The following is a 22,137-nucleotide window of genomic DNA, read 5'->3' on the forward strand; positions in this document are numbered from 1 at the left end:
AAGTCCCTTGATTATGTACTGTTCTAGATTTTCTGAGGTGTGAGCATCTCATGTGGCCTTTAGTAAGGCTAGATAAGACAGCTCCAACCTACCTACTGGACACAGACCCTGAACTTCTCAGAAAGAATGAGAATGAATCTCTTATTCTATAGAAGCTAAGACATGCATAGAAAGGACAAGACCCCTTTATCACCTAGAGGGGTCAGAAGGAAGGGCAAACTACCTGATTGGGCCTCAGAATAAATAACCTCAGAGCAATGGCACTCACCAGGATCTCTCCAAGGTCCTGAACAACTGCCTGCATCTCTCTACAGCCTAATAGAACCTTCCTGTCACTAGTGTCTCTCACCTGAAGGATTCACTACCTCTGCTTGCCTTGACACTTGCCCTCTGGCCTCTGACTCCCTGACACAATCTGTCTATGACCATACCTAATGGTACTTCAGTCACTGTCTGTTCTCTGCATGTACTGGCAGCTTCATTTATCAGGTTCCTTCTAAAGGAAGTCTATTTGAGGCTATGTCAGTAGCAGAGAATATATGCTTTATTAATTCTTGGTTGTACTATCAGGAGGAGAGGGAACACAGGAGAGGTGATTTTCAGATATGAATGCTTTTAGATCAGTAAAACCTAGTACCTGTCACTGTATTTGGTTGTTGCTGGGATGCTTGAGAAAGAAACTACAAGAAGATCACATAGAGGAAACAAAAAAAGGAGACCATCAGAGAGTGGAGAGATATAAAGAGCCTGTCATACTTTTCAGTCCTACAATTACTGTATTAAAAACAGGGTGCCTTACATATGGTTGGTGCTGTAAACAAATTAATATTAAACTAAGCACTAGAAGAACAAAATTCTAGTTCTCTCTCTCTCTCTCTCTTTAAAAACTATTTGTATAACATTGGGTAAATCATTTAAGTTCTCTGTATTAACGTAGGGTAACTGCTGCAACAAACCACCCCCAAATTCCAATCACTTAAAACAACATAAGCGTATTTCTCACTCACACAACAATCCAATACATATTCCTGGTTGATTGGCTTTCCTGGACAACTCTCTTGAGTCTCCAAGTGGTGACTCAAATTTCTTCCATATTGTAGCTTTGCTGTCCTCTGAGTTCTTGGAGTAATTGTCATTTAGTTAGCCACTGAGGAAAGAAAATAGGAAGCTTATATATTGGAGGGTTTTATGGGTCAGGCCATGAAATGGTACACATCACTTCTACCCACATTCTATTGGACAGGAATCATCACGTGTTTACACCTAACTTCAAGGGATCTTGGGAAATGTAGTCTTGGTATGTGCCAAAAAGGAAAAGGAACACAGTTTGGTAAATAACTGGCCAGTCTCTACCATAGTCTCTGGGTTCTGGTTTCCTCAACTGTAAAATGAAGCAAGTAATATCTGCCCTTCTTCTTTGTTGAGTTATTGTGAAGATCAAAGGAGATGATCTGTGTGAAAATGGCTTGAAAACTGTAAATCAACATATACAGGAAGGGAATCATTATTGCTTGGCTTACCTATCTTTGAATGTTAATTTTAGGAGTGAAAGAAAGATGTTCTTTCTTTGATAAGACTCTTTATAGTTGATCCCAGTATATACCAAGTACAAGTATATGTAACAGGGTAATATATTTTTTCATGCGGTGTAAAAATAGAGATTGTCAATGGACCTTTGACATTTCATAATTTGAATGCCTTGATAGAAGTATACTAGGATGAAATTAAGGGAAAGTGGCGTTTTGCATTCAAGCCTAATTTCTTGCCAGGCTCCTTAAGATGCTATAACCTCCCAGACTATAAAACTACCACAGGTTTGATAATGCATGGTAAGTTCTATCATCCTTGACATTCTTCCCTGGACTGGTTATTGCAAGTAGGACATCTATTATGACTTTTGTATATGACATCCAACTATCCACATATAAACAAAGAACATACACACACAGCTCCTTTTTAATTTTTGAGGCCCTCGCGCTCAGCAGCCAGAAGCTCTTATTCCCTCTAACTTTCCAAACAAGCAAATAAACAAAGAAAACCAAAACCAAAACCAAACAAACAAAAAACGAAAAAAGAAAAAGCCTCCTCCAACTTCTCTTCTCCATCTCAGGTTTGCCGTGAAGCCGAGGATCTGATAGAGTTGCGTTATGCTTCCACACCCAGCAACATGCCAACGATTTCTTTTTTTGTTTTTTGATATTTATTTATTTATTTACATCTTTCTTGGAGTATAATTGCTTTACAGTGGTGTGTTAGTTTCTGCTTTATAACAAAGTGAATCAGCTATACATATACATATGTTCCCATATCTCTTCCCTCTTGTGTCTCCCTCCCTCCCACCCTCCCTATCCCACCCCTCCAAGCGGGCACAAAGCACCGACCTGATCTCCCTGTGCTATGCGGCTGCTTCCCACTAGCTATCTATTTTACGTTTGGTAGTGTATGTATGTCCATGCCACTCTCTCACTTTGTCATAGCTTACCCTTCCCCCTCCCCATATCCTCAAGTCCATTCTCTAGTAGGTCGGTGTCTTTATTCCCATCTTGCCCCTAGGTTCTTCATGACCATTTTTTTTCTTAGATTCCATATATATGTGTTAGCATATGGTATATGTTTTTCTCTTTCTGACTTACTTCATTCTGTATGACAGACTCTAGGTCCATCCACCTCACTACAAATAACTCAATTTCGTTTCTTTTTATGGCTGAGTAATATTCCATTGTATATATGTGCCACATCTTCTTTATCCATTCATCTGTTGATGGACACTTAGGTTGCTTCCATGTCCTGGCTATTGTAATAGAGCTGCAATGAATATTTTGGTACATGACTTTTTTTGAATTATGGTTTTCTCAGGGTATATGCCCAGTAGTGGGATTGCTGGGTCATATGGTAGTACTATTTTTAGTTTTTTAAGGAACCTCCATACTGTTCTCCATAGTGGCTGTATCAATTTACATTCCCACCAACAGTGCAAGAGGGTTCCCTTTTCTCCTCACCCTCTCCAGCATTTACTGTTTCTAGATTTTTTGATGATGGCCATTCTGACCGGTGTGAGATGATATCTCATTTTAGTTTTGATTTGCATTTCTCTAATGATTAGTGATGTTGAGCATTCTTTCAAGTGTTTGTTGGCAGTCTGTATATCTTCTTTGGAGAAATGTCTATTTAGGTCTTCTGCCCATTTTTGGATTGGGTTGCTTGGTTTTTTGATATTGAGCTGCATGAGCTGCTACTAAATTTTGGAGATTAACTCTTTGTCAGTTGCTTCATTTGCAAATATATTCTCCCATTCTGAGGGTTGTCTTTTCATCTCATTTATGGTTTCCTTTGCTGTGCAAAAGCTTTTAAGTTTCATTAGGTCCCATTTGTTTATTTTTGTTTTTATTTGCATTTCTCTTGGAGGTGGGTCAAAAAGGATCTTGCTGTGATTTATGTCATAGAGTGTTCTGCCTATGTTTTCCTCTAAGAGTTTGATAGTGCCTGGCCTTACATTTAGGTCTTTAATCCATTTTGAGTTTATTTTCGTGGATGGTGTTAGGGAGTGTTCTAATTTCATGCTTCTACATGTACCTGTCCAGTTTTCCCAGCACCACTTATTGAAGAGGCTGTCTTTTCTCCACTGTATATTCTTGCCTCCTTTATCAAAGATAAGTGACCATATGTGCGTGGGTTTATCTCTGGCCTTTCTATCCTGTTCCATTGATCTATATTTCTGTTTTTGTGCCAGTACCACCTTGTCTTGATTACTGTAGCTTTGTAGTATAGTCTGAAGTCAGGGAGCCTGATTCCTGCAGCTCCATTTTTCATTCTCAAGATTGCTTTGGCTATTCGGGGTATTTTGTGTTTCCATACAAATTGAGAAATTTTTTGTTCTAGTTCTTTGAAAAATGCCAGTGGTAGTTTGATAGGGATTGCATTAAATCTGTAGATTGCTTTGGGTAGTAGAGTTATTTTCACAATGTTGATTCTTCCAATCCAAGAACCTGGTATATCTCTCCATCTATTTGTATCATCTTTAATTTCTTTCATCAGTGTCTTATAATTTTCTGCATACAGATCTTTTGTCTCCTTAGGTAGGTTTATTCCTAGATATTTTATTATTTTTGTTGCAGTGGTAAATGGGAGTGTTTTCTTAATTGCACTTTCAGATTTTTCATCATCAGTGTATAAGAATGCCAGAGATTTCTGTGCATTAATTTTGTATCCTGCTACTTTACCAAATTCATTGATTAACTCTAGTAGTTTTCTGGTAGCATCTTTAGGATTCTCTATGTATAGTATCATGTCATCTGCAAACAGTGACAGCTTTAATTCGTCTTCTCTGATTTGGATTCCTTTTATTTCCTTTTCTTCTCTGATTGCTGTGGCTAAAACTTCCAAAACTATGTTGAATAAGAGTGGTGAGAGTGGGCAACCTTGTCTTGTTCCTGATCTTAGTGTAAATGGTTTCAGTTTTTCACCATTGAGGACGATGTCTGCTGTGGGTTTGTCATATATGGCCTTTATTATGTTGAGGAAAGTTCCCTCTGTGCCTACTTTCTGCAGAGTTTTTATCATAAATCCGTGTTGAATTATGTCAAAAGCTTTCACTGCATATATTGAGATGATCATATGGTTTTTCTCCTTCAATTTGTTAATATGGTGTATCACATTGATTGATTTGCGTATATTGAAGGATCCTTGCATTCCTAGGATAAACCCCACTTGATCATGGTGTATGATCCTTTTAATGTGCTGTTGGATTCTGTTTGGTAGTATTTTGTTGAGGATTTTTGCATCTATGTTCATCAGTGATATTGGTCTGTAATTTTTTTTGTGACATCTTTGTCTGGTTTTGGTATCAGGGTGATGGTGGCCTCATAGATTGAGTTTGGGAGTGTTCCTACCTCTGCTATATATTGGAAGAGTTTGAGAAGGATAGGTGTTAGCTCTTCTCTAAATGTTTGATAGAATTCGCCTGTGAAGCCATCTGGTCCTGGGTCTTTGTTTGTTGGAAGATTTTTAATCACAGTTTCAATTTCAGTGCTTGTGATTGGTCTGTTCATATTTTCTATTTCTTCCTGATTCAGTCTTGGCAGGTTGTGCATTTCTAAGAATTTGTCCATTTCTTCCAGGTTGTCCATTTTATTGGCATAGAGTTGCTTGTAGTAATCTCTCATGATCCTTTGTATCTCTGCAGTGTCATTTGTTACTTCTCCTTTTTCATTTCTAATTCTGTTGATTTGAGTCTTCTCCCTTTTTTTCTTGATGCGTCTGGCTAATGGTTTATCAATTTTGTTTATCTTCTCAAAGAACCAGCTTTTAGTTTTATTGATATTTGCTATCATTTCCTTCATTTCTTTTTCATTTATTTCTGATCTGATCTTTATAATTTCTTTCCTTCTGCTAACTTTGGGGTTTTTTTGTTCTTCCTTCTCTAATTGCTTTAGGTGCAAGGTTAGGTTGTTTATTTGAGATGTTTCCTGTTTCTTAAGGTAGGATTGTATTGCTATAAACTTCCCTCTTAGAACTGCTTTTGCTGCATCCCATAGGTTTTGGGTCGTCATGTTTTCATTGTCATTTGTTTCTACGTATTTTTTGATTTCCTCTTTGATTTCTTCAGTGATCACTTGGTTATTAAGTAGTGTATTGTTTAGCCTCCGTGTGTTTGTATTTATTAGAGATTTTTTCCTGTAATTGATATCTGGTCTCATAGCGTTGTGGTCAGAAAAGACACTTGATACGATTTCAATTTTCTTAAATTTACCAAGGCTTGATTTGTGACTCAAGATATGATCTCTCCTGGAGAATGTTCCATGAGCACTTGAGAAAAATGTGTATTCTGTTGTTTTTGGATGGAATGTCCTATAAATATCAATTAAGTCCATCTTGTTTAATGTATCATTTAAAGCTTGTGTTTCCTTATTTATTCTTTTTCTGGTAGATTGCCTATCTCCTCTTCATTTAGTTGTTCTTGTGGGCTTTTATCTTGTTCCTTTGTCTGCAACATATTTCTCTGTCATCTCCTTTTTTCTAACTTTCTGTGTTTGTGGTCTCCTTTCTGCAGGCTGCAGGATTGTAGTTCCTCTTGCTTCTGGTGTCTGCCCCCTGGTGGGTGAGGTTGGTCAAGGGTCTTGTGCAGGCTTCTTGGTGGGAGGGACTGGTACCTGCCCTCTGGTGGGTGGAGCTGGGTTTTGTCCCTCTGGTGGGCAGGGCCGTGTCAAGGGGTGTGTTTTGAGCTGGCTGAGAACTCAGTACGACTTTATGCAGCCTGTCTGCTGATGGGTGGGGCTGTGTTCCTTTCTTGTTCGTTGTTTGGCCTGAGGCTTTCCAGCACTGGAGCCTGCAGGCTGCTGGATGGGGTTACCTCTAGGTGCCAAAGTGGGTACCTCTGGGAGAGCTCATGCTGATCAGTATTCCCTGGGGCCTCCACTACCAGTGTCTTTGTCCCCACAGTGGGCTACAGCCGACCCTCACCTCGCCAGGAGACCCTCCAAGACCCCTAGGTAGCTCTAGCCTTGGTTCCTGTGGAGGTACTGCTTTCTGCTGCGTCCTCGTGCATGTGAGATCTTGTGTGCACCCTCCAAGAGTGGAGTCTCTGTTTCCCCCAACCTTGTGGAGCTCCTGCACTCAAGCTCTGCTGGGCTTCAAGGCTAAATGTTTTGAGGGTTCTTCCTCCCGATGCCAGACCCTCAGACTGTCTTGGAGAGCTATTTTTATGTGGGAATGTCCCTGTGTAGCCTGCATGTGTTTACTATTTTTTGGTCCAAGGGCTGTTTTTAGAATGGATGTCTGCCACCTCTTTCCTCAGTGTAGCCTGGTCTTTATCCCCTTCATTGGAGGTGTGACTGACGTTGTGGTGATCAGAGCCTGCACTGGATATTGAGTGGGGCCTCCCCTTTGCTCTTTGGTTGTCACTGCCCTGTCAGGAGCAGGTTCTCCTCCCTAGTTTTGGAGTAGAGGCCCCCCGATCTGTTCCCTAGCTTTGTTTCTGATCTGTGTTGCATGTTAGGTGGGATTGGAGCACTCCCACTGGGAGAGAAGGCCCTGAGTATTCCTCCTCTGGAGGCGTTCACCTGTGGGTGTGCTCTGTTGTGTCCCCTTTCACACTGTTACACTCTTGTTGACACTGCTTTTGGCCTCACTTTAACTGTGGGTATGTTGGCAATTGGTCCAGGTGTCTCTGAGGCATTGTTTTCACCAGGCCACCAGTGTAGATATACTTGCAGTAATCATGGATCTGGACCCGCTGTGGGCACTATGGAGGCAGCTCAGACTCTGGCCTGGCCCAACCGCCGCATGTACCTGCCCACAAAGTCCACAGTTGCTAAAGCTAGACCCATCTCAGCTGCGGGAGCATTCATTGTCCATTCAGACGTTCTGTAGGTGCTGAGTTTACAAAGCTAGTTACGGGGGTATAAATCCATGGTTCGCACAGCTGCGAGGGGAGATTTCAGCTCTTCTTCCTTAGTCATACAACCCCTGGGGCTCAGCTGTGGTGTCAACCCTGCCTCTGCTTGTGGGCCACCGACAGGCGTCTGCTCCCGAGACTGCCCCAGAGCACGTGAGCCCGCCTGGGTGGGAGGTGGCAGAGGAGGCGGCGGCAGCTAGGGGTGTGCAAGCCCACTCCAGCAGGAGCCCTTCCTAGTGCCTGTGGAGGCAGGGGCCTGCACATGGAGAGAGAGGCTGCAATGGCGGGCCCCGCCCTTTGCACATCACTCAACAATGGCACTTAGCTTCTGTGGCTGTCAAGGCTTCCTCCACAAGCATTTCCAGTTGCACGGCTCCTTGCTCTCATCCCCTCAGGCCGTCTCCTCACAGCTGGCAGCAGTCCTCTCCCTGGGTCTGCTCTCCAAACCCCCAAGTTCCAGCACCCAGTCCCTGTGCATACCGGCGGACACATGTCTCAGGCTGGGATGTGCAGGGCTGTGGCATGCACTGCTCGTGTAGGTCTCACTCTGTCCTTCCTGCCACAGACCGATTGCTCCACTCTCCTCCTGGCCTCCGAAGCTCCACTTCTGTCCCAGCTGATCTCCCCACCAGTGAGGGGGCTTGCCCGGTGCAGGAACCTCTCCTCTTCTTCAGCTTCTCCTCGCAGGGGCGCAGGTCCCGTCCCACTTGCTGTCCTCTTCCTTTTCCCTTCTTCTTTCCTTCATCGTATCTGGTTATATAGGGATCTTTCCTGTCCTTTTAGGTATCCGAGGTCCTCTGCTAGTGTTCAGCACATGCCCTGTGAGAATTCTTCCATCTGTAGATGTGTTCTTGCTGCATTTGTGGGGAGAAGTGAACTCCACATCCTCCTACTCCTCCACCATTTTGACTCCCCCTCTATTCTGCTATTTTTGGACGAAGTTGTCTATAGATGTCAATTAAATCCAGTTGACTGGTGGTGCTCTTGAGTTCACCTATGTCCTTACTGATTTGCTGCCTGCTGGATCTGTTTCTGATACAGGGGTGTTGAAGTTTCCACCTGTAATAGTGGATTTGTCTGTCTCTCCTTTCAGTTCTGTTTTTGCCTCACATATGTTGATACTCTGTTGTTAGGTGCATACATGTTACGCCCTGGAGAATTGACTCCTTTATTATTATGTAATGCCCCTCTTTACCCCTGGTGATTTTTCTTGCTCTCAAGTCTGTTCTCTCTGAAATTAATACAGCCACTCCAGCTTCCTTTTGATTATTAGTGTTAGCGTGGTATGTCTTTCTCCATTCATTTACTTTTCTATATGTGTCGTTATATTTAAAGTGAGTTACTTGTAGACATGTAGTCGTCTTGTTTCTTTGACCCACTCTGACAATTTGTCTTTTTTTTCTTTCTTTTTTCTTTTATTTTTTTGAATCTCTAAAATGATTGTATAACCTCACAAATTCAAATACTAATTTCCTACTGGGGGGCACGTTTTTCTAATTAATCCTGAAAAGGTGAAAGAAAATTGGGGCTGAATCTCAGATGTGGTATCACCGAAGGCAGTAGGAGAGGAATGTGGATCGTCCTCTTTGGTTGGTGAAATTGAGGAGCGGGGACCATTACCTTTCAAAAATTAATAAAGCAACACATTAAAAATGCTGTTCATATTTTCTATTTTTTCCTGGTTCCATCTTAGAAGGTTATACCTTTTTAAGATTTTGTCCATTTCTTCCAGGTTGTCCATGTTATTGGCATAGAGTTGCTTGTAGTAGTCTCTTAGGATGCTTTGTATTTCTGTGGTGACAATTTGTCTTTTAATTGGTGTATTTAGACCATTGATGTTTAAAAGTGATTATTGATATAGTTGAATGACTATCTACCATATTTGTTACTGTTTTCTATTTGTTGCCCTTATTCTTTTTTTCCTATTTTTGTCTTTCACACTTTTTCTGCCTTTTGCGGTTTTAACTGAGCACTTTGTATGATTCCATTTTCTCTCATTTTTAGCATATCAGTTATACTTCCTATTTACTTTTTTAGTGATTCCTCTAGAGTTTGCTGTATATGTTTACAGCAGATATGAGTCCACTTTCAAGTAACACTATACCATTTCATGGGTAGTACAGGTACCTTATAACAACAAAATAGTCCTAATTCCTTCCTCCCATGCCTTGTATCATTACTGTTATTCATTTCATTTATACATAAACATATGTGTGTATATATATATATATATATATATATATATATATACAGGTAAGAACACATAGTTGAATACATTGTTGCTATTATTATTTTGAATGAACTGTTACCTGTAGAGCAGTTAAGCATAAGAAAAATAAGAGTTTTTATTTTGCCTCTTTTAATTCATCCTCTGATATTCTGCCTGTCTTTATGTAGATCCAGGTTTCTGACCTATATCATTTTCATTTCTCTCTGAAGAACTTCTTGTATCATTTCTTGCAAGGGAGATCTTCTGGCAACAAATTCCCTCAATTTTTGTCCTAGAAAATCTTTATTTCTCCTCATTTTTGAAGGATAATTTCAAAGGTTACAGAGTTCTAGGTTGGTGGGTTTTTTCTCTTAACACTTTAAATATTTCGCTCCACTCTCTTCTTGCTTGCATGGTTTATGAGAAATCAGATGTAATTCTTATCCTTGCATCTGTATTGGTAAGATATTTTTGCCCTCTGTCTTCTTTCAAGAATTTTTTCTTTATCTTTGACTTTCTGCAGTTTGAATATGATAGACCTAGGTGTAGTTTTTTGGGCATTTATCCTGCTTGGTGTTCTCTTGAGCTTCCTGGATCTGTGGTTTGGTGTCTGACACATGCCTCAGTTAATCCATATGTAAAGTGTGGATTATAATAGCAGCTACTTCCTGAGGTAATTTTGGGAATTAGGATGAATTCAATGTGTGGCAAGCACTTAGAAGAGTACTTGGAATGTAGTTAGTGCTACATAAGTGTTAGCTAATATTTAATAGACACTTGCTAAGCAGCAAGCTAAGTCCTTTTCATACAGCATCTCGTTTCTTCCTCACAACAATCCTATCCTCAGGAGGTACCTATTAGCTGCATTTTACAGATGGGGAGACTAAAAGCTTAAAGAAAGTAAAGGTCTTGTTTTCTTTTTCTTTTTTTTTTTTTTCAGTACGCAGGCCTCTCACTGCCGTGGCCTCTCCCGTTGCGGAGCACAGGCTCCGGACGCGCAGGCTCAGCGGCCATGGCTCACGGGCCCAGCCGCTCCACGGCATGTGGGATCTTCCCAGACCGGGGCACGAACCCGTGTCCCCTGCATCAGCAGGCGGGCTCTCAACCACTGCACCACCAGGGAAGCCCTCTTTTTATTTTTTAAAAATTAATTAATTAAGTTTTGGCTGCGTTGGGTCTTCATGGCTGTGCTCAGGCTTTCTCTAGTTGTGGGGAGCAGGGGCTACTCTTTGTTGCGGTGCACGGGTTTCTCATTGCGGTGGCTTCTCTTGTTGCAGATTACGGGCTCTAGGCGCACAGGCTTCAGTAGTTGTGCCTCATGGGCTCTAGAGCACAGGCTCAGTAGTTGTGGCGCATGGGCTTGGTTGCTCCGCGGCATGTGGGATCTTCCCGGACCAGGGCTTGAACCTGTGTCCCCTGCATCGGCAGGCGGATTCTTAACCACTGTGCCACCAAGGAAGCCCAAGAGAGTAAAGGTCTTGTCTATGATCACACAGCTAGTTAAGTGACAGGTCTGCAACTCCAACTCAGGTCTGTCTGATTGCCAAGACCATGTGTTAAATTATCAAGGAGTAGCATCTCAGAAGGGGGTTGGATTCTAGTTAATCTCTATGATCCCTTTCAGTAATAAAATTCTATTGTATGACGTTTGAAATAATGCCAGAATAATACTGTGGTAAAGTGCACAGGCTTGGGAGCTGGAAAGCCTGTGTTTAAGCCAGTCAGACATACTCTCTGCTTTCCCTACTGTGACATGAAGCTAATCCACCTACCTTTCTTCTTGAGTTGTTTTGAGGATTTAAAGAGCTGCTGTATGTGAACCATTTTTGCGCAGTGCTTTGTGAGTGGTACTGGCACACTGTAGGTGCTCAAAAAAGTTAGATAAGAAAATAATTATAATTTAAAAATCTTCTCTAGTAGTTACATTATTGGAAAGAATCATGAAATGCGTGGATTTAGAGGCCCCCAGGTTGTCCAGGCAGGAGGGCATATGGTAAAAAAACTGTTGGTATGGAGCTTGGCTAGAAGAGGTCAGAATAACTTGCATAATAGAACGCAGTGCTTGGGTTGCACAGAAGCCCTCCTGCAGAAGAAGGTGAAATGACTCTAGTATGTGGAGATTTTATTTCTAATGCTGGCAGTCATAAGAGAATTGGGACACTCTTGGGCATTATGGAAAGGCTCTTATTTATGATCAGTCTCATTCGCAGGAAGGATTAATTTGGAGGGAGTATTCCCAACATGGCTGGTCCTGATTAGAGAGGGACCAGATGGCCTTTAAGCTGGACATCAGCCATGCCAGACAATGTTAGGACTGCCTGCCTTCTGAGCTTCTCAGAGTGAAAGGGCTGCCACAGTGATGTGACTCGGGCTTGGCATTTCTTAGAGTAGCGTAAAGGGATATATGATTGTTAGAATTAGAGGTGACAGCTGCTGTGGGAGCCAGACCTATGGGTGAAAGGGACAAAATTCCTGTCTTTCACATTTCTCTGTGTGTTTATGTGTGTGTGTGTGTGTGTGTGTGTGTGTGTGTGTGTGTGTGTGAATGATTCTATTACTCCTATTTCCATCTCCTCCGAAGTAGCAATTCTACTCCCTTTCTTCGGCTGCCCAAGTAGCCCCACCTCCAAAAATGTGAATTATAATCTCAGAGCCCCTTGCTAGCCTTCTTCAATAATCCCTGCTCATCACACATCACATTTTACACTGCCACAGTTTTGGTTTTCAGATCTCTCCCCTTAGTCAGTAAGCATGGATGGAAGGCATATTAGGTGACTGGAACTGTGTTACGACCTGAGGATACAAGAAGAATGATAGAGTTGAGAGTGCTTAGGGTGATAGGGATGTTTAAACAGGAGTACAACACTATGTAATAGGCTGCAAGAGAAGTGTCGTAATTTGGGTTTCTCTCAAAGCAGGCCTGTGCAACAAGGATTTGAATGCAAGTTATTTGGGAAGTGATGCCAGGAAATACTGGTAAGAAAGATCAGGGAATTAAGGCAGGGAACAGAAGAAAGCTGATGAAGGGTGCATTTTTAAGCTAGTTACTACCATAGGCAACCAGGGTTCAGTCTCCCTGGGGAACTCTAGCAGCCGGTGTAAATGTGTCTCATTCTCCCAATCAAGGGGCCACACAGCTGGGGCAGTTAGCCATCAGATCCCTCTTCATCAGTGTTTGAAGGCTGTCTGGAGTGGCATTAACTCCCTAGCACTACTCCTGAGCACCTGGCCAAATGTGCGCTGGTGGGCCAATATAGAGCCCCAGGTGGAGCGACAGGTGTTCATAGCAAGCATCCTTCTGTGTCTTCCTCGTCATAGTAAGCATCTCTTCCAAGGAGATGTAGGCAGGGCCCCAGCAGCATCTGCTAAATGAAGTATGTTGGGTTTGTAGGGAGGGCACACAGAAAGGATTAGCCATTTCTAGTTTGGGTGATCAACAAAGACTTCATAGAGAAGAGCTTTCCAGGCCAGAACAAAGGCACGGAGTGTTTGGGAGAATGCAGTGAGTTCAACATGGTTGGCGTGGATGCTGTCAGGGAGAGAGCTTGGAGTGCGGGAAAAGACAGTGCTTGTGAGCAAGCCAGGACCAGCTCTAGGAGGCCCATACAACAAGCTACACTCCACACTCTGCTGGAGATGCGGAGAAAGCCACAGATTTAAGAAGGCTTGTGACCTGGCCACATTTGCTTTTTAGAAAGATCAGTGCGGCAGGACAGGCGGCTGCCCTTTCCTGTTTGCTTCCTGTGAGTTTAATGTCTATTTCCTGTTGCTGTGAGCATCACCCTGGCACTAATTGATTCCCAATCAGTTTGCATTTTCCCCAACACTCTCATAATCAGCCTCATTACGTCCCTTCATAGATGGATGTTGTCTCCTCTCTGGGGCTGTGGGTCACAACCCCATGGAGTCCCTTCTCCAGGCTTCTAGGTTCTGATAACCTCAACCTCTTCCCTTTGTTCCTCCACATCCCGGGGAGGCCACCGATTCCTGTGTTATCTCAGCATCCCCTGTCTACCTCTTGAGTTCTTCAGTGTCTTTTTCAGCAATTTCATCTGCCATCCTTGGTTTACCTCTGCTGAAATAACTGGTGCTTTGTCTTTCTGCCTGGATCCTGGTTGGTGGAGTACACCGATGGCATACCGGTGGAGTACGTGGGGAGTGGGCCTAGCTTGGAGAACATGAGTTTGAAGTTCACACACTTGTTTGATTTTCCCCAAAACTCTCAACAGCCAGGACACAGGCATGGAGAAGTCAGATGGTTGGACTGATCAGACTTTGGGGGTTTGAAGAGGAAGATGTTCAAGAGGACATATAAGCATCACAGGCAGGTGAACTAGATAATAACAACAACAGCATCAGCGGCAACAATAATAATAGATATACATAAAATTTTGTTTACTGTGTGCCAGACACTGTTTTAAGTGCCTTATGTATACTATTATTTAACTTATCCCCACGACAACCCCAGGAGATCTGTATATACTTTTATTCTCCATTTTGCAGATGAGGACACCAAGGCACCCGGAGGCTCAGTAACGTGCCCAAGGCCAAATAGCTAGTAAGGGGCAAAGTTCATATTTGAACTGGGCAGTCTGCCTCCATATTTGGGGCTCATCATCATTACAAGGGGTGAATTTCCTCCCCTATAGTTCTGACTCCACGGATATATGACTTAGTGCCTCTATGACACTGCAGCTTGGCTGTGAGGTTTTAGTGATGATGACACATTTCCAAGAAGCCCTTGCAGGAAGTCAGAGAAAGCTGAGCTTAATCTACAAAGATGAGACTGAAAAGAAAGCCGGAAGAAAAGGCATGGACTACTGGGGGTGTGGAGCTCCTCTTCTGCAAAAGCACGATGGAAACGAGACAGAGGAGCTGAGAGTTTATCATTCTCTGAAAGCTTAATTAGGTCATTGGCGGGGACAGAATATTAACAAAAAAAAATCCCGTCAGCTAAAGACCTGTGGGATTTAATTCCCTCATTCCTACTCCTTAGTCTTAGAATAAATGAAGCCTTTTCCTAGTTACAAAAATGAGGTTGAAAAATGATTGATTGTCCTAATGAGGAAAGAGAACAGCTGCCTGAACAGCAGATGTAACTTCTATAATCATTTCCTCTTCATTGGTTTTCTCCCTAATGACCCCAGCACTGATGATAGTATTTAAGAAGGAGGGTGTGTGATGGGCAGAGGCCTGGAATAATCAGGAAGCTTGGGCAAAGAAGTAAATGGTTGGCCTGAGTCCCTCGTGATTGGCTGCATTAAGTTATGGCTATTCATCAGGCTGGTTGAAGACAGCATAACTAGAGTTTGTGGCAACCCAGTGTCCCAGGACTGAGGGCCAGACCTGATAGAAAAAAACCACCCACAGCTACCACATGTACTTAAATCTGCTTCAGCTTCACTAAGACCCTAGGGTAAACAGTCATGCAGAGAGGAACATCCCCACCAGGGGACATTTAACAGCAAGCCTGCAAAGAAACTGAAATGTGATAGCATAGGCAGCAGGCATGGTGGTTAGGAGCATGGGCCCTGGCAGCAAAGACTGTATTCAAATCCTCACTCTACCACTTACCAGTTGTGTGATAATGGGCAAGTCACTTAACCTCTCTGTGCCTTGGTTTCTAGCTGTGTGACCTTGGGACAGTTTCTTAACATCTCTGTGCCTTATTTTACAGTTTCGTAATCTGTAAAATAAGGATGATAAGAATACCTATTTCATGAGATTGTTGACGGGATTAAATAAGTAAATGTAAAGCACTCAGTGCAGTGCCTGACATTATAGCAAGTCTATTTACATGCTTCTTAAATATCGTAAATGACCTGCCATTGGCAAAACTATGAATCAGCCAAGTTTTTATGCTATCTGCAAAAGTACGATGCAGCCAAGTTAGTCTTCAGTGCCCTCCAGATTCTTGGACCTCTTTCTCTGTCCCTTCACTTCCATGGCATGTTCCTTTATTCTGTACAAATATTGCACACAAATCTCAGGCGGGGCTAAGACCTCGATTTATGGTGAGATGCTAGTGACTGTTAAGCTTCATCATATTCCTCCTCTCAGCCTTAGATCAGGGGCTCATGTGGCATTTCAGGCACTGGCCAGAAGTGGTGGACGTCTCAGGGCCACTTGGGGCTCATTTTGAAGATCAGTTTTGTGTGACCCCTCCTGGTGTCCCTCGCCACAGCTCAGAAATCTCGAGCTTACTGTTCCCCCAGCTGGGACCCCAGATCCCAGCACATCCTGTTCAGGCGGTCCTGACATTGCACCCCCAAAGCAGTCATCTCTTTGGCCTATGGGTGTAGCCATTGTTGGTTCTGGACGTGTTGGATCAAAGCTGCTTGGTAATACTCTTATCCACATGTCAGGGTAGCTGTCCCAAATTTTGGTTTGGTTCAAGTAGATATAATTACCCCTAATGTTAAAGAGCAAGATTTCTTGTAGTCAAAACATTTGTCTTCATTTCTTTTAGCCTCATGCTGTCTCCATTTTGCAGGTGAGAAAAATCAGGTTTGGTTGTATATGCTAGGAGCCCTATCTTCAAAGTGTCTTCAAAAATATGGGAAATTAATTGCTCCAAATAAATGACGAGCCCTTTGGCCGGGCAGTGATCAGCTTTGGTCCTATGAAGACCATCTTCTCTTGAGAATCTTTCAGCTCTCCTCCTCCACAGGGTGGCTTGATTCTCAGGCTGGTAGAAGGTGCTGCAGCACCCCTGGGGCTCAGATCCATACCGCAATAGCCCGAGGAAGACAGGAACCATCTTTTCTGGTGGTTCTCTTTAAGAAGCACCCCGAAAGTGTCCTCTTGTGCCTCATTGGCCTGAATCTGGTCATCCGCCAACCCCTGAATAATCATGGAGGCTGGGAGAATGCCATGTGCTAACTGGCTTAGGTGTGGAATTTTGAGCCAATCACTGTCACAAGGGCTATAATTACATTTAGCTCAATTAGTCTCACCAATGGTATCGGGAAAAGAAAGACACCCAAACAGAAGTCTGTGGATTTGTCAGGAAGTGGTCATTGTCAAGATGCTGGATAGGTAACCAGACAGTCAGCCTGTATAATGGCCTCCACGATTCTTGCCTCCTGGTAGTCACAGCCCACCCCTCCCCTCTCCTTCTCTCCCCCACTGAATAGGGCTGACCTATGTCACCAATAGGATATTGCAGAAGTGACGGTGTGACTGCTGAGGCTGGGTCCTAAGAAGCATTGGGGCCTCTGTCTTGGATCCCTCCCTCTAGGAGAAGCCAGCACCATGCCACGAGGACACGTCTGTAGCTCTGTGCAGGGGCCCACAGAGAGAGGAACTGAGGCCTGCAGACAACAGTCTGCACCAATTTGCCAGCCATGAGTGTGAGCCATGTGGGAAGTGGGTCCTGATCCAGCCCCAGACAAGCTGACATCTTAATGCAATCTCATGAGAGGCTCTGAGCCAGACTCACCAGTTAAGCTGTTCCCAGATTCCTGAACTTCAGAAAACCATGAGAGGTAATAAATGATTCTTGTATTAAGTCACTAAGCTTTGAAGTGATTTGTTACACAGCATTCTGCAACCGGAATGGTGACCTTCAATGGACACTGCAGCGATTTTTTTTTAGATCCACGAGGTTTCCCTCCTCCCTTTTCTTTTCTTTCTAGATAATTCAAGTAAAATGAGTGCTTTTTTTTTTTTTTGTGGTACGCGAGCCTCTCACTGTTGTGGCCTCACCCATTGCGGAGCACAGGCTGCGGACGCGCAGGCTCAGCGGCCATGGCTCACGGGCCCAGCCGCTCCGCGCCATGTGGGATCTTCCCGGACCGGGGCACGAACCCGCGTCCCCTGCATCGGCAGGCAGACTCTCAACCACTGCGCCACCAGGGAGGCCCTAAAATGAGTGCTTTTTAAAGAATTCCTTGTCTTTGCTCCCCATTACTTTCACTGCTTCATTGAATAGGCAGCTACTAACCAGATATGTTTTCTGAGGAATTTCGCTTGAGTTCTTAAAAAATTCAGAACTTCTAAGTTGTGCCACAGACAAGGCTGGCATGGAAAACATTGAACTGGGAAGTTGCCTGAGTAACAAAGTGAGAAGTTTACCAGGCCCACCCGGATAGCTGACTTAGAGTCAGTTCTTAGCGTATACAGGCTCTACCAAGTTGGAAACAGAACATTCAGCTTTACGAATAATCAAGACAATTTCCCCCTGGAAATATGGAAAGCTAAAAAGGATTATAACATTTCATTTGCTTTTTTCCTGATTATAAAGGTAAAAACTTTTAAAATTAGAAAATGTGGAGGATAAACACTGAAAAGAATAAAGAAGAAACTAGAAACCGCCCATAATCTCACTACAGAGACTACTACTAACATTTCTTCATTGCATTTCACTATGAAATTGTGACATGAAATGTAGTTTTATATCCTGCTTTTTACGTTATGTTCTGAGCATTTTCTCATGTCGTTATATATTCCTCAACAATGTGTTCTTTACTGGATGCTTAAGGTTTTATTAAATAAGTGTGCCATCACTTATTTAGCCATTCTTCTAGGTGATTCCCAATTTTTTCTATTATAGACAAAGCTGGGGGGGACAATCCTTGTACATCCATCATCGCCCACTTTTCTGATTACCTCTTTAGTAGCTATAATTCCTAGAAGTAGAATTATTGGGTCAAGTTTGTGGTATTTTCTAAAGCCATTGATCTATATTGCCAAATTGCCTTTCAGGAAGTCTTAGCAATTTATAGCATTCTAAGAAGGTAATGAGACTGTTCATGTCATTGCACATTTATCAAAACAGAGTAGGACAGTTTCTAAATTATCATTTCTAAATTATTATCAGTTTGAAAGGTAAAAGTAGTATGTTTTAATTTGCATTCATTTATTAGTTGGAAATTGAACATTCTCTCGCACATTATTAGCCATTTAAATTTCTTCTTTTGTGAAGTGTCTATCACAGCCTTCACCTATTTTTTCCATTAGGATTTCATCTTTTATTTATTTTTTCATGTTCTTTTTTTTTAGGATTTCATCTTTTAAAAGACACTGATTTTTAAAGTATTTAGGTCAATAATATTAAATGTAGTACAGATATTTTCCTTGCTGGCTCATTTGCCTTTTAATTTTACTTATGTTGTTTATAGATGATCATATTGATTTCTTTCTCTGCTTTTATATTTTGGAAGTTTGTTACCATGTCAATATGATTTAAGCATTTGTTTTTAAATTTGTGTTTCTCTTTTAATTCTCAACCCATCAGGAATTTATTTTCTGGTATGGTGTGAAGTAAGAATCTAACTTTGGGGCTATTTGTTCTTTTTTCTGATTTAGTCAGCTAGTTGGCCTGAGACAGTTTATTTAATAAACCTTTAGTTCACCACTGATTAGTATGATGACCTTTGTTGCATATGAGATTCTTATGTATATGTGTCTAGCATGGTTCACTGTAGCTTTAGGTAGGGTACATTTAGATAAAGTCTCCTTCTTTTAATATTCAAAATATTAATAGGGACTGACCAGTTTCTACTGGACTCTGTGTTCTCTACAGCAACAGAAACAGAATTGGTGGTTTACCAGTGAGTGAGATGGCACCTGAAGTTCTCTTTTTTAGGGGAGCTGGAAGCTGGGCTGGTCCATAAGCACCTGGGGTAACTGGGAAATTTAACTGGGGCTGTTACAAGAGAGAGATACTATATGTCTCGCTCAGCCGGGGGAGGGGGAGAAGGATAAGGGAGAATGACACATGCAATAGTCGTTATTTCAAGATAAAGTCTTGTTTGAAAACTTCATAAGAAATGGAGTCTTCTAACATAACCCTTGTGACAGAATCTGCAGTGTCTCCTGAACAATCGAAGAAGTTGTTCAAGAGATGTGTTACCTCAATAGTAAGTTTTTAATGTTGGTGAGTCAGGTTTCTTTTGGAAGCAAGCACCTTTTAAAACTTCACTGTATTAGTTAGGGAGATTCTAGCTGCTGTTAAAAGTATTCCCCAAATTTTAGTGGCTTAGCAGAATAGAATTTATTTCTTGCCTTCATAACTGTCCACAGGGAGTTCCTGGTCAGCAGACAGTGTTCCATGCAGTCATTCAGGAACCCAGGCTCCTTCCATCTTGTGTCTCTGCTGTCCTATAGGGCATAAGACTCCACTGCTTAATCCTTTGTATCTAGCTAGCAGCCAAGTGAAAGAAAAGATGGAGAAGGCACACCTGCTTCCTAATCACCTGAGCTCAGAAGGGGCACACATCACATGTGCTCACTTTCCTTTGTCAAAAACTAGCCATATGGCTCCACCCATATGCTAGAAATATAGTACCTGATGGAGAAACCATTCCTTAGCAACAATTTTGTACCATGGAAGCAAATACATGAATTTTATCGTATGGTTAGCTGTCTCTGCCATATTCGGTAACTAACAAAATTTTCAGATATATAATTCCTGGGGTTGATGAGACATTGGTATAACAGAGTTTATCAACCTCATCACTATTGACATTTTGGATTGAAGAAGTCCTTGTTGCAGGGGCCTATCCTGTGCATTTAAAGATGTTTAGCAGCATCTCTGGTCTCTACTCATTAGATGCCAGTATCATCCCCCTGGTCGTTACTGTTTTCTGTCCTTTGTTTGTTTGCTTGGTCTTCTACTTTTTTCTGTCTTCTCTTGTTTTAATTGAGCATTTTATATGATTCTGTTTTCTCTCCTCTCTTAGCATATCAATTATACTTCTTTTTTTTTATAACTTCTATTTAGTGGTTGCTCTAGAGTTTCCAATATATATTTACAATGATTCCAAATAGACTTTCAAAGAACACTATACCACTTCATAGGTAGTGCAAATACCTTATAACAGAGTATTCACAATTCCTCCCTCCCATCCCTTATAACCTGCTGTCATCCGTTTCACTTATTCATAAGTTACGTTCGCTGAATACACTGCTGCTACAATTATTATGAACTGTTTTGTGTTAGATTAATTAAGAATTAGAAAAAGAAAATATTTTATTTTACCTTTATTTATTCCTTCTATTGCACTCTTCTTTATGTAGTTCTGACTTCCTGACCTATATCATTTTTCTTCTTCTAGAAGAACTTTTTTTTTAAAACCTTTCTTGCAAGGCAAGTCTACTGGCAATAAATTCCCTCAATTTCTGTTTGTCTAAAAAAGTCTTTATTTCTCCATCACTTTTGAAGGATAATTTGACTGGATAGAGAATTGTAGGTTGGTGGGTTTTTTCTTTCAACACTTTAAATATTTCACTCCAGTCTCTTCTTGCTTGCATGATTTCTGAAGAGAAGTCTGATGTAATTCTTAACTTTTCTCCTCTATAGGTAAAGTGTTTTATTTCTTTTGTCTTCTTTCAATATTTTATGTCTTTGATTTTCTGCAGTTTAAATATGATATGCCTAGGTATAGATTTTTTAATATTTATCTTTTTGGGTGTTCTCTGAGCTTCTTGGATCTGTGGTTTGGTGTCTGTCATTAATTTTGGAAAATTCTCAGTTATTATTTCTTCAAATATTTCTTCTCTTTCTACTCCATCTGGTATTTCTATTATGCATATATGACACTTTTGTAATTGTCCCATAGTTCTTGGATATTATGTTCTATCTTTTAATTTTTTTCTCTTTGTATTTCAGTTTTAGAAATTTCTATTAACATATCACTGATCCCTTCCTCAATCATGTCTAATCTGTTGCCGAGCCCATCAAAGGCATTCTTCATTTCTGTTAGTGTTTTTGATTTCCAGCATTTCCTTTTGATCCTGAGAATTTCTGTCTCTCTGTTTACATTTCCATCTGCTTTTGCATGTTATCCACTTTTTCCATTAGAGACTTAAGTATATTAATCATAGTTGCTTTAAATTCTCAGTCTAATAATTACAAAATCTCTGCCATATCTGAGTCTGATTCTGATGCTTGGTGTGTTTTTTGCCTTTTGGACTGCCTGGTAATTAGTTGTAGAAAGTCACACATGATGTAATGATAAAAAGAACTGAGGTACATATCCCTCTAGTGTGAGGTTTTTATGTTTTAACTGCTTAGGAGTTAAGATGTGCTTATTGTTTGCCGTAGCTGTAGGTATAAAAGGCTAAAATTTCCTCTGATGTCCTTATTTTTGTATCCCCTGTTGTCTTTGGGTTTCCCTAGAGTATTCTTAAATAAGATCTGAGATGTGCAATTCTCTCAGTTGTATTACTTTATTATTATACAAGAGCCCATATTGATGTGGTAAGGTGTGGGATATATTCTATAATCCTATGATTAGGTCTTAGTCTTTTAGTGAGTCTGTACCCCCCACAAGTGCCTTTTATCCCCCCCTCAACCTTAGGTAAGATAGGAAGGCTAGAGGTGGCTGGAGTTGGGTGTTTCCCTTCTCCCAGGTCAGTTAGTAAAACCCCAGTTGTTAAGGCCCTGGCAAAATAGTTTTCTTGAGAATAAGCTTTGTTAAGAAGCAGAGAATGATCTAGGCATATTTCAAAATGGCCATGTTGGGGCTTCCCTGGTGGTCCAGTGGTTAAGACTCCATGCTCCCAATGCAGTGGGCTGGGGTTCGATCCC

General features: G+C 41.7%; 1 protein-coding gene across 3 annotated transcripts in view; it reads left to right on the top strand.

Annotated features, from left to right (window-relative positions):
* Positions 1–22,137, top strand: part of RAI2 (retinoic acid induced 2) — a 405,001-nt gene that overhangs the window by 23,592 nt on the left and 359,272 nt on the right. Inside the window, exon 1 of one of the 3 annotated variants that reach the window (XM_067722189.1) lies at positions 17,073–17,089. The exons of the other annotated variants lie outside the window; for them this stretch is intronic. The gene's annotated coding sequence lies outside the window, so the exon portion shown is untranslated. Of the gene's footprint in view, positions 1–17,072; positions 17,090–22,137 lie in introns of those variants that run through there. 3 annotated transcript variants of the gene reach the window in all.

Source organism: Pseudorca crassidens, chromosome X (assembly GCF_039906515.1).
Source record: "Pseudorca crassidens isolate mPseCra1 chromosome X, mPseCra1.hap1, whole genome shotgun sequence".
Lineage (NCBI taxonomy): Eukaryota > Metazoa > Chordata > Mammalia > Artiodactyla > Delphinidae > Pseudorca > Pseudorca crassidens.